The 10,210-nt window shown below is 43.4% G+C and overlaps 1 long non-coding RNA gene across 1 annotated transcript; it reads left to right on the forward strand.

Moving 5' to 3' along the window:
• The first annotated feature begins 1,517 nt into the window (after positions 1-1,517).
• On the forward strand, positions 1,518-3,567 carry LOC142563900 (uncharacterized). The gene is made up of 2 exons (XR_012824437.1): positions 1,518-1,572; positions 3,320-3,567. It is a non-coding gene; the product is annotated as an uncharacterized LOC142563900 (long non-coding RNA).
• The last annotated feature ends 6,643 nt before the right edge of the window (positions 3,568-10,210 follow it).

Raw genomic sequence — 10,210 nt, forward strand, 5'->3', positions numbered from 1 at the left:
CATGAAAGTGTATAGGGAATCGGCGCCGCGGTAGCTCAATTGGTAGGACATCGCACGCTAAACGTAAAGTTTGTGGGATTGTTCCCCACCTGCAGCTAGTTATTTTTTCATCCACTCTCATTTAAATTTATTAAGCACAAGTAATCGACCCGACGTTGTCCTTAGTGCCGGTTTTTGTTGGCTTCTGATGATATGACTACACACACACACACACACACACACACACACACACACACACACACATATATATATATATATATATATATATATATATTGTGCCGCCGAAGTTATCACGGCGTTTCTTCGCGTCAAAGATGCGGCGAACCGGCCACGCCCACAGCACGGATCACATTCGAGCGCCAGCCCCACAAGCAATGCTGAAGAACCCCATATGAACCCCACATGACGATGATCATGCACAGATGACAAAGAATAGCTTATAAGTTTCCACAATATATATATATATATATATATATATATATATATATATATATATATGCGGCACCTAGAGAGCGCTGTCAACGTCAAACCTTGTGGCTTCAATTGTTATCCTCGTCCCGCTCAGATCAATGTGGATACCACGCTGGGGTATTTCGCGCACCACCACACAGCATGAACGTTAGCTTTCGCGCGAATGACCCTCATGGTCTCCGCCGAAGACACTGCTGTCGATTCTCTGCAAAGCCGATTAAGCGGCGCGCCTTGGTGTTTACAGTTGATATGTACGAATACGATAAAATACGAAATCAAGTTCAAAACAAAGTATCGTGTAGTACATAAATGCCATAGTACTAACACTAGTGCTACAAGCAAAATTTGAATAGTGTTGCTATTATCGATTTTTTTTCCTGTTGTAGCTTTTGATTGTTTTCAGATACGGGGACAATTCCATCGATAACAAAAAAAATATTGTGAAATCATGTTTTATGTTAACGATACTGTTCCAGCCTAGCCGTGGTGCATCAATGTTTTGGAGTAAATTTAAAAACAGGAAAAAACAGCCGAACAAATATAGAATACGCTTGACAAACATGCAGAAAAAGGAAAATAATTGAATCGCCATGACAGCGCAAGCAAAAACGCGTGTAATGTCAATCTTCCTCTATTTGTGAATGAATTCACGCTACGAGATATTCGTTTCATTGTCTTTATCAGGCAATATTTTTTTTACAAGTGCGAGCCGTCAGTATAGATGATGCAGATAGAAAATTGAGGCGGAGAGAAAAAATTGCGGACGCTCCTCCCACGTGCCTCACCTGCTTATGAATCGGCCTCTTCTAATTTTGTATGAATTCACTCTTCCTGCTTGAGCTTCAGCTTGCCTTCGTTAAAATCACAACCTTCGCTTCTACATCGGTACTTAGACTCGCGGTGTGATGACAGTGTAACTTACGTGCTCATTGTCAGCGTGTATTTGTGCACATCTTTCCTTTTCTTGAGCAGAGGCACGGATTTATAAAAATGAGGTGTGCGTCCTTTCGTTGCTGCTCCTAAATCTTTGCTGTATCGCGCATGCAGCGTTCATGCACACGAGCTGTGTACCAGCGGTTGTCCTTCCAGATTACTACATCGGTGAGTAGAGAAGCGCAGCATGCACATGCTTTAAAGCCGTGCGAAAGCAATCCATGTGTCAGTTCCTCAAGAGGCGCGACCACATACTTGAGAAAGAGACGAAATGCAGCATGTAAGATAGGTACATATTTTTCAAAGCATAATTGCAGGCTCGAAGTCGTTGAAGCATGCTCGTAAACTGATAACCTGCAAAATACACTCAGTCCATGACTCAACATCTTCTACATACTGCTTCTTAGTAGGTGTTGTGCCGGTCGATGGCCTAATGACAACCTAGAAACCTTAATATGTGCAAGTGACCAGACTGATAAAGGAATATCAAACTTTGCCTTTTACGCAAGGTATGACTGGCGAAAGCCATGAGCCAGCAGATTGGTTCAGTTTTTAGGCAAACGAATTCTAATGTGGCCTGGAGTAACTGAGGCTACGGAAAAGATGGCCTATATAGTTGCAGATTGTTAGACGTTTTTTTTTGCAGTTAGAGAAAGGAATGCAGGTCCCTACAAGCCTTCCGCACACAAAAGATTTAGCGTCATTGGAATATTTTTTTTACTAATGGGGTCGGTATAAATTACTAAACATTTTCTTCCACTTCAAAGTACAAAAGAATGAACTTCACGTACTATTTTTTCTATGCAACCTCTGACACTGCGCAGCTTTTCGTCGATCTTTAAGGGTACACTTCCGTACTTAAGTGTGACAAAGTTTGGAATAGAAAGTAAAATGTGCTTATCAATATTCGTGGATATAATTGTTGCCGTAGCTTTGCCAAGGCGGCCTTAAAACACTTCAATTGGCACCGTTTTACGGTTCCTTCCGCAAAACATAGGAGAGCATGCAACACTATAAAGTAAACGTATTCCAAACTCTTCTATTCAAACGTTGCAATCAGCACTCCACGATTGGTGAAAAAATTTTCGGGTCAGCCTATTTCGTCTGTCTGTCACGCGACGCCACAAACGTCGCGATTGCTCACCATGTGATATGACGTTTGCACAGAGATTATGCAAGAATAGACAGAAAAAAAGGAAAGAAAATAACATTTCTAATTCGATTCGTTTCTATAGTTAACCCTGTGCTATTGGGGGAAAGTTTACGGGCTTGGCCGACTTCGTCTGTCTGTCACACAGTGTCACAAAACTACGAAAACCTAATGCGTCACGGTGGTGTGTATGCCTTAAATATACATTAATATGAGGAAAAAAACGGCAATTTTTTGTGAACAGCCGCAGACTGCCCCATTCTGAAAGGAATAGAAGATGGCTGCCCGCGTGTCGTCCAGGCACTGGCTACTTCAACCTGTAGGAGAGCATGACTTTATTCGCGTATTATAAAAGTGTTTCCCTTAATATGCAACGATTCAAAAACACTATCGAGCCCTTTCGGCGGGAATACGACATCGCTCAGACAACACTCTTTTGCTGAGAATGCGATTCAGCGGCTTTGTTAACCTTCTGTTCCACGCCGCAGTTGCACGATATTCAACCAGCCAGCTCAAGCTAAGTAAGTGGAAACGGACAGATCGTGCGCACCAGCACCACCCTCCAGACGCGGCTATCTTCATTGTGCTGTTTCGACCCAACGTTACCCTCCCTACTTGACAGTGCTCCTCACCTCTTAACAAAGTTGACGTCAGGAGTTTAGACTAGTTTCACGCTATATGGCCCATGCCTCTAATGTTATGTGGCAAGCATTCCGTTGAATGTGGCAAAAAAGTCTATGCTAACGGCTTTGTTCTGTTTTTCAGACGAAAATGCAGAAGGAAGTGGTTGTCCTGATTGGGAGAAGTGCAACGACAGTTGCTCGAGTCAGGGCTACTATGCCGGCGTTTGCACAACACCGTCTCGATATAAATGCTCGTGCGTTGTTCAAGTATATTAGCTCATGTGTTGTACTCGCCTGTCTACTTTTTGTTTATTTCCCATCACTTGCACAATCTTCGATAAGCGATTTCAATGAAAAAGCTATCAATAAAGTGCACTTACTACTACGGTCCACCTGGCGAGGAGAATATTTTGAGCGTCATTTACCTCTTGACAACCTTATATTCGTCGGGAATAGAGCATGGTTGATGATAGTAAATCAAGATGGCGTGGTGCCTTTCCGGATAAAGCGCTGAGCTGTAAGCACGTGATCGGTGCATCAGCGCTCTGGCAGCAGAGGTTGCATTTCGATAAGGTGCAATGCAAAAATATCGATGTACCACATATAGACCTAAGCTAAACAATATTACCATGCACCTCTCAATATTAGTAGACACTACACCAGTAACGCGCGCCTCATAATCAAATTGCTGTGTCTTCACGGAAAACCTCAAAATAATACACATTTTTTTAAGTTGACTTCATTGCTGTGACGGAATCTCAATAGAAATGCATGCAGAACCCCACACAGGCATTTTATTCAAATAATATATCGGTCAACCCGCTATTCTGCAGCGATAAAATAGAAAGAGTAAAGAATAGCCGAAAATAATTACGAAGACACACTACAAGATTGTTCTATCATTTTGTCGCATTTGTAAAGCCGAGTCTTCCTTCAAATTTTGTTGAGAATGATTAAGAAAAGCTCCCGACTCAGTTTTGCGCTTCTTCACTTTGATACCTGACTCAAAGGCAAATTCCTTAGTGATTTCAGAAAGTAGTATACCTGAATAATATACTTGCGGATGGTACGTATTCGCTGGAGTAGGTAAGGCAGATAATAACCAAGCTTCGCAAGTTGTTGCTTAGGAAGCTGAGTGAGCGTCTATAGTTGTCAAGGAACTGTACAGAACCCTCAGCAGTCGCCGTTGCGCATTAAAAATAAGCAGGCACATTTAGTGTAGCAGATGCTTCAGCTTACTCAGGATGTTATCTTTCCTGCTATATACAGTTATTTATTGGGGCGAAGGCCTGGAATCATTACCCTGTTGCTCCTTGTGGTTGTTAAGAGGAACAGCAAACGTGGGGAGGGGTGAGCTTGCCGTGATGGCTCATCCCAAGCAACCTCTTGCAAAAAATGACTGCATTTCACTTTCGTAGTATCGCATTGTATCCAGAAGGCGCAATCTTTTGGCCTGGATAACCGAGAAGATTCAAGCTTATAGTTAAAGGAGATTCTATCTCGATGAGAAGTTCGTGTGCCTTCGGTGGCAGTGAACTGCACCCACGGCGGCAGAGAGCAACGGCTGCCTCTCCGTCGGTAAAATTCCCTAGAATCACCTCTGGAACAACATTATTTACTTTTCATTTTCAGGCACTTACTCAGATACAACTTGTTGTGAACTGCAGCAATTTACATATTTACGATTTTCAAAGTTTACAAGGACTTCAGAGCTCTAGCCTTCATCAGCTTCACTGAAATAGTTTTTCATTGCATTGTTATTGTACACTCAATAGAATGGGCCACTTTTGCGCAACAGCAGCCCTGCGGTGTTCTTTCTTTGTAGGGGTCCACAAAATTGCTTGCTTATCTAATTCTGTACATGCATATGTGCATATGTGCTGCATGTACATAGGCGCCTATTTATACGGATATATAGCAATAAAGATTTGAATAACACCATGATGTACCTGTACCGTCCAGTTTCCCATTTGTTCGAAACAGTGGAGCAAGGATGGCAGACGTTTAGTGACAGTGGCGGGCTTTCTCGGAGCCCTTTTTCAGACACAACGCTGGATGCATTTGCTTTATATATTTTGGAAGACAGAGATCGGCGTCCTTTGCGTGCGGTTTATCATCGAATGTCTGCAACTACGATGGTGCTGCCAAGAGCCCTTGACTTCGAATCACTCCAGTCATTTTCTCGTCAACAGTTTTCGACACCCCCGCACATACCGTGAAAGACTCGAAAGTATGCCTTCCAACTGTAAGGATGCTAGAAATGTATATGGTATGCGCGGTGCATTGGCGCGCACAAGCTCAATAACTGTAGAAAATTTAACTCCGCAAGGGGCCGAGTGCACTGTAGTCAGGCAAACGTGTTTTAGCCTGTTCAGAACATCCGTAGCCGTTCACGGCACACAGACTGTCGCGCAGGGCCATTTGCTGATATATCTTTTCTGGCGCCACACTGAGGAGTGGTGAAGATAAGAAATTCTATTGACGTTTCACTTCGTCAACGCGGGTTACGCGCAGGATTGTAGGTAAGTTTGCGGAGTCTTTAAGGTATGCCGACCTACCTAACAACTGACACACACCAGTCGTTGCGAGCCGCGTAGCACGTTCTTCGGGAGTCACCGGGCACTCCTAGCCCGCGCCTTTCGCCCGTCTTGTTCGCTGGTGCTTGCCGCTGGCTTGTCACCTTGGGCTGGATCAGCTCGCGCTGAGCCTGCCGCGGCTCGCGTTGCTGCACCGTTCATGAAGTTCGGCGCTCTGCCTGTCGCTTTCCACACGCGCCCGGTACATCGATAGCTCACAGAGTCCGTATAAACTGCCAAAGGAGGTGAAGCCAGCGCACATCCCACTAAGATCCTCCTTCTCGACTCCCCGCTTCCTTTCTCCCATTTCTACGACATGCGATCCGCCATACCTTCCCTGGCACGCATTTCCCTTAACTATCTCCAGGTACCCTCCTTCTTGGTCCCTTGTTTCCCTCTGCAATCTCGGCTGCCTCCAGACTCTAGAGCAAGATATCGCTACAAGATCATGTCTTCAGTCGCTAATGCATCTGGAGGCACGTCTTCAGCGATTGTTCCAAGTTCGCATTTATGTATTGAAAATGACATCATGATCTTGTAGCCTTTTTGCGAAGTGGGTATACTTTACTATTAACGGAACTTGCGTATCAGCTCTGGATGGCCTCTACAGACCGAAGAATATGTCTTAGGAGCGTCTATCAAGTTAATAGTTTTCTTTGTATAGGACCTACACTTAGTGTACTACCTATGATGTGATGTCCGTCTAGACAAATGATTATTATGTAGTGGCATGCTTTGTCGAATTTATTTCGAAAATTTGTCTACCCAAACTATGTATAGAGAAAACTGTAGGGTTGGTCACAGGAATTTTAGCCTTATCATATCAAACACGAGACGTTTGCTTCATTCACGAAAATGTAATGTCAGGTAGTAGCACTGCACAGGAATGTTCGGCATGCTGTATATTCTATCGCAATGCGATTTCCATCAACAAACTATGCCTATCTGGTACTACACAGAAACCTGAAAACACATCTAACGAAATCGCACTCAGCTGGCAGGAACCTGCAGGGAAGATTATCATTCAACCTAGCTGACAATTCTCATTCCATTGTATGAAGAATATTCAAATGAATATTGCTTGACATTTAGTGAAATTTATGATTAATTGTAATCCTACAGCCAATCCTGCGAAAAAAAAAGAATAAAGCTCCGCTAAACAGGCAATAAATAGTTCAAACTTTTGACACGGCAGACAACGCTGGCTCGTTTATCTCTCTGTGATGTATAGCCTCCCCGTAATAGATGTTGTGTGACACGTTTGTCTTCGTGACATTCGTAACATGACAGAAAATAAAGTACGATTTAGTGCCATTTGTTTTCAAAAACGAAATATTTATGGCAGAGTGCGTAAGTGAAAAGAAATAGGTTAGTTTATGGAGAGACTACTTCGAGAAAGGTTGTCGCCGTCACTGCTAAGTCGTGTGAAGTAGTGGGTTGGCAAGGTCCGATTGCTCAAGGAAGTCGCAGTGCTTTTGTAATCTACCCCAGATCACATACACGTGCACAAAAATTAGAGTTGTGTGCACTGCTGACACCAGTTCGGTTTCGACCGCCTCTGCCGCGTGACCTGATGGTATTGAAGATCGCGTGATTCGAGATTCAGAGCCGCGGTACTGCGAAACGTACAACAAGCAGTAGCACAGAGCGTTCGCATTAGGAAATATACAGGCGCTCGCCGCTGCTTTGCGTTATGATCACAATGCCGATCGCAAGCACTCGCATATAGCCTTGTGCGCAGCGCTCAGATGTTTTCAAACTTTCACCGACAGCCGTTTTCGTTGCTTTTTCGAAGCAAAGCTTGTCTACATTGCCCTGACACATGCGTCCTGTAGCAAGTCGTCACACTGACCTCTGGAATAAGATCACGCGCACTACGCTAGCAGGAACTGCATAAATAGATTATTTGGCGAAAGTAGTTTTTTTTAACTTATCTATGTACATATCCTAAACAGTGCACGTGTTGTCTGCCGTACGCGCGCTCTCCGTACTTTTTCTTTCTTTTTTTGCTGACTTCAGAGGCTTTCGTGCACATGTACGCTTTTCCGCATGCAGTGAGGAACGACATCGAAAAAAAAATTGCGGAAAACTCTGCTATATCGGCTGCCATGCACCACAAAAAGCAGATGGCAATCACTGCAGTAATTTGCGAGTGCCGGATGATTACTCGAAAAAGAAAGTCGGCAATGTGAGGATTCTAGCATTATGCGAGAGCGAGAATTACGCGGGTAAATACGATACGTCATTGCATGGCATTGCCACCTACTGGAAATCACGTGTTTCAAAACTTCAGTGGTTGTCGGGAAACGTGAGATTCGGTTTGTTCTACGCGGCTTGGAATGCTACAGGTCACGCAGCCATCTGCACTTTTCGCTGCAGTTGGGGAAATAGAGGCTCGCTCATCGCTAGCTGTTAACCCTAATGTTCAACCGGCGTGGCGTAGATAATAGCAAGCACAGTACTCCACCAAACACGTGGCAGCTCACCGCGTGGGGAAGGCAAGCTTCCAGACATCGTCGTACGAGCATGGCAACTAGAAGGAGGATAGTGCAAGTTCTCTGCACCCTTCAAGAACACTCACATAATCAATTGTGGAGAAAATTAAGAAAACGTGAGATTTCGAGAATCTCTGTCTGCAATACTCTTAGGCACAATGGCACAATAGCATAACCTGCTGGATAGATGGCGTGCGGTCATGATGCGCCGTACCCTGCACGGCGCTTTCTTTGTTTCTTTCCTTCTTTCTTTCTTTTTCTCGCAACAGCAGAGCTGCCTCAGGACCACGTGGAAGCCCTGGTTGCACACACATGTGCTTGAAGCAAAGTGGGGTAGGCGTGGCCACTAGACTGAGGCAAACATTCAAATCTGGAGAAAGAATCCATTAGCGTTTCGCCCGGTTTCTGACGTTTAGCGGCGCCACACTCGACAAATGTTGGAACTGACATGAAAAAGATTGATAGTTTTTGCACAGATTGTGCCACCTGCAAGAAACGCTTGTAAGACTTATAATTTATTGGAAATCTTTAGTTTCAAGCGCTGCTTACTCAAACTAGTAAGTACTAGTAACTACAAGACATTGTACGGCTCTACTGATGTACATCACTCTCTGTGAATTAGCCTGTACATGAAAAACTATGCCAATTTGCTTGGACCTGGTCAGCATAACAATTAGTTAAATTCACTGCTGCCTTGTAGGTTCATTAATGAACATAAAAGAATATCTCTTCATAGAATTCAAGAGAAGGGCTTGCCTCTTGATAATTGAAAATTGCAAAGTTTCAGCTTGAATAGCTTTGCCTCTTATTCGGTAACGCGTGCAGAAAAATAGCCATAAATTGTCAATTTGAAGTAATAATAACTCATGAACCACTCATGAGAACACAAAACAACTTTGCGCAGATGATAAATGGATGGTAACCAAGAGAACCAACTAAATATTGTTGTTTTGCATTTAAAAGGGAAAAAACTTATTCATTCATAAATTTTACTGTTTTGCCCAAGTTCATAAGGGCTTCATGAATTTCTAATTCCTGTGCACGCAATATCTCATCACGCAAAATTTCTATCTTCTTTTAGTTAAGAGAAGAGCAAAGTTCATTTTGTTATGTTGAACACTTGCTAGAAACGCAGTACAACTGAGTCTAGTACGGAAAAAACGCCATTTTCTTTTTTTTTTTGCTCACACTGTTTTCAGTGCCGTAAGGTAACACTTCAGGTTGTGCAATAATGCTCCTTGACATTGGAAAGCGCTGAAGGCAAGCTTTCTGATGCAGTATAATTCACATCCCTCCATAGTGCGCAGAAAGCGTAGTGTGTCCGTAAACACCGAATAATGCGGAGCGCGTGCCGGCGGAATGGGAACGGTAACTTAACCGGCGCGTCTTCGTTTTACCGCTTGGCTTTGTGGAATTTGCAGCCAAGTGCTCTGCATGTCTCTGAAAACTCTGCATGTCTCTGAAAACAAGGTTCGCGCCGACGGTGCGATAGCTTCTGAAGTGTCATTGTATAGCTGCAATTGCAATAACAGCAAACGCAGAAATACCGCAAAAAAAGAGTGTGGTGCGGTACATAAATGTCGTAGTGTTAACAGTGCTGTAATAAGTGCATTTTGAATGTCATTACTAGCATTAATTCTTCTTTTTTTGTGCAGCATTTGATTACTTCTGATTCGCGAATATTTTCATTACAAAAAGAAATAATCCTCAAATTATGCTTTATGCCAACGATACTATTTCAGCCTAGCCGTTTGGAATGAATAGTGTTAGTAGTGCAGATATAAAAACAAGGAAGGAACAGCAGAAAAAGAACAGAATACGCTTCATAACCATTCAGTAAAACAGAAAATCCGTGAATGCTCAAGACAGCGCAAGTAAAAACGCACCTAACGTCAGTTTGCCTGTAATGATGTATGAACTTAAGCTGTACCCGCCTTGATTGCTTAGTGGCTATGGCATTGG

Source organism: Dermacentor variabilis, chromosome 11 (genome assembly GCF_050947875.1).
Source record: "Dermacentor variabilis isolate Ectoservices chromosome 11, ASM5094787v1, whole genome shotgun sequence".
NCBI lineage: Eukaryota > Metazoa > Arthropoda > Arachnida > Ixodida > Ixodidae > Dermacentor > Dermacentor variabilis.